Below are 2721 nucleotides of genomic sequence, written 5' to 3'. Positions count from 1 at the left end.
GACAAGTGAATGCTACATCGCAAGTAATTCCTTTTCGTGAACTGGGTAGTTCTTCTCCACAGCCTTAAGCTGGCAAGATTCGAACGCGATCACTAGATCTAGCCCCTCGACGTTTGCTTGCGGCAGTGCACAGCTGATGGCAAAGTCCGAAGCGTAACAGACGACACCAAAAGTACGTTCGGGGTCCGGAAACGTCAGTATTGATGCATAAAGGAGACTATCTTTGACGCTATTAGAAGCCCCCCGATGCTCGGTGTCCCAAAACCATTCCTTATCCTACTTAAAAAGATTAGACAATTATTGTGCCACTGCCACATAATTTGCGCTATATTTGTGCAAGTAGTTGGCGAGGTCAAGTTACTTGCGCAAGTCCTTTTTATTCTTTGGAACCGACCAGTCCACAATGGCCTTGACCTTAGCGGGATCCGCTCGAAGGCCACGTTTCCCAATGAAGCACCTTGAAAAGTGGATTTCTTCCGCGCCAAAGATGCACTTATCGGCATTTGCCACAGCTTATTTGTGCGCATGCACTCGAGTACCGCTCTAAAATAGACGATGTGCTTTTCCTCATCTGTCTTTCCGTGCCCCGCACGACTGCGGACGTAGATGACGTCGAAGTATATCTGTGCATTCGCCCGATTGGGCCCAAACAATTGCACCACAAAACGATTAAATGTTGCTGGCGCACTGAACAGCCCTTGGATATCACCAGCCAATCCCAAAGCATGCTGCCCGGATTACTCACCGCTGTCGGCGGATTATCACTCGCTCTCATGAGCAATTGGTTATAACCATCTACCAAGTCGAGGTCACTTTACTTCGTACAGCCAACCATTTAGTTTTGGAGAACATCATTTCTAGGAATCACCGTCTGTGCCGAAATGGTGGCAGCGATGAGCCTATTGTAAGCGTGAACGAAGCGCCACTTGCCGTTCGGCTTTCGAACACAAAACGTGGGTGTCAAATGGGGAGACTTACTATCAAGCACCATTCCTATGTCGTGCTTCGTACGGAAGAAGGCGTCAATGACGTCACACTCTCCTTAGGCATGGTCCATTGGCGTATTACTCAGAATTTTATTTTCGGAGCCAGGTGGATCTTATTACGCACAACTGGTCCGGAGGTAGGACCGACGGCGGGTCTTTGGAGATGACGTGTTGGAGTTCCATTACCAAATTAAAGTACAGATTTGAGGGATTTTTCAGGATCGACGATCCACTTCGTGTGTTCAGCAAACTCTTAATGTCCTCCAGGACAGCTTCATCCGGAAGCGTCAACCAGTTAATCTCCACGTTCGGTCTTATAATGACCACCTCGGCTAATTTCCTTGCCTTTAAAGAATGCCAAACTCTTCGAAGGACATCTTGTCCAACCCAAAAAGAGCATCCACCGCGGATATAGCCTCAAGGGTGACGTTGCCGTCTTTCTCTCTCGTCATACCGTCGACAAGGGTTTATAGCTGTGCGCTATCGTCTGCTCAGGGTCGACACCCTACGTCCTGCCGATAAATTACGGCTTCGTCGTCTCCTCTCTACAGAATTTTTCCGTCCCCGAGATCAGTGGGAATACGCACTCCGCGTCGGCCAGTGTCCTAACTTCCTGCTCCATCAGAGTCTCGATGTTATTGACAACATCCGAGGAAGAGCTGCTATTTTTTGCACTCTCCGTCCATCACAGAACATGCCACTCCACGCGCATCAGAAGTACCTTGCTCATGACGCGTTGGACCTCGCTCGACCATTCATTTTGGCATGCAGCAACTGCTTTGACAACGTAAGCAGTGCTCAGTGAATTACGTGCCACCCCACGCGCATCTGTGGGGCCTCACCCTCGATGCCTCAGACCTCATCCGACCATGCAACTCTTTGCAAGCAGCAACTACTTCATAACGTGAGCTGTGCTCAGTGTGTTGCGTGCCACTCCACGTTCAGCCCGCGAGCCATGCTCGGGACTTCTGTCCGATACGCATTTGATGTTCAACAACTCGGATACTTCGATAGCCAGCACATTGACCGTCCCGGTCCAGTGCCCGCACCGATAGCGCTTCTGCTTTCGCAACTAGGAGACGTGTACGTAGCGCTTAAGGTCCTCGACCTCCAATCAATCCATGGCTCATGGTGTACCACCCATGGCATAACAAGGAGAATGTAATACCTTGCATCCAAGTCTAAGACTAAGCAGCGTTACACGCTATCGAAGTCAAGAAACTTGACACCGAGGTCCACAGGGACCTTCGGGACCGTGACACGTCTGCCCGTCGCTAAGCGAACAGTGACAATGTTACCCAACCGCGCTTTCAGCGCCTCAGCATACAGCTGACTTCCTTCCATCGTGGAGCGTCGAGCATAATTCTAGCGGGGCTGCCATGGCTCAGGAAACTTCGCTAAGATCACCGGTCCTTCGTTCCTTGCAAGAACCAGTACAAGTGTAGTGGATTGCAATCCGCTACCTCGAAGAGTACCTGAAAAACTTAAGCAAGGTAAATACGCTCGTTCGTTCTAAATTAAAACTGTATTTATCTGTTTTATTTGCGGCAAAGCCGCTTATATGTAGTTTTCCTATTAAATAGTAAAAGCTAATTAATATGCATAACTACTGGCTATCTCGCCACGTAATAGCTTGTTACGGTGTAGCCACACCATTGTGTGATTACTTGTGTAATCCACACTTTTGTACGCTCACACCATCGTGTGTGAACCACCCTTTCATACCAAGGCAGGT

The sequence above is a fragment of the Plasmopara halstedii genome (assembly GCF_900000015.1).
Source record: "Plasmopara halstedii genome assembly, contig: Scaffold_2472, whole genome shotgun sequence".
NCBI classification, from domain to species: Eukaryota; Oomycota; class Peronosporomycetes; order Peronosporales; family Peronosporaceae; genus Plasmopara; species Plasmopara halstedii.
Note: the sequence above shows the minus strand (reverse complement) of the source record.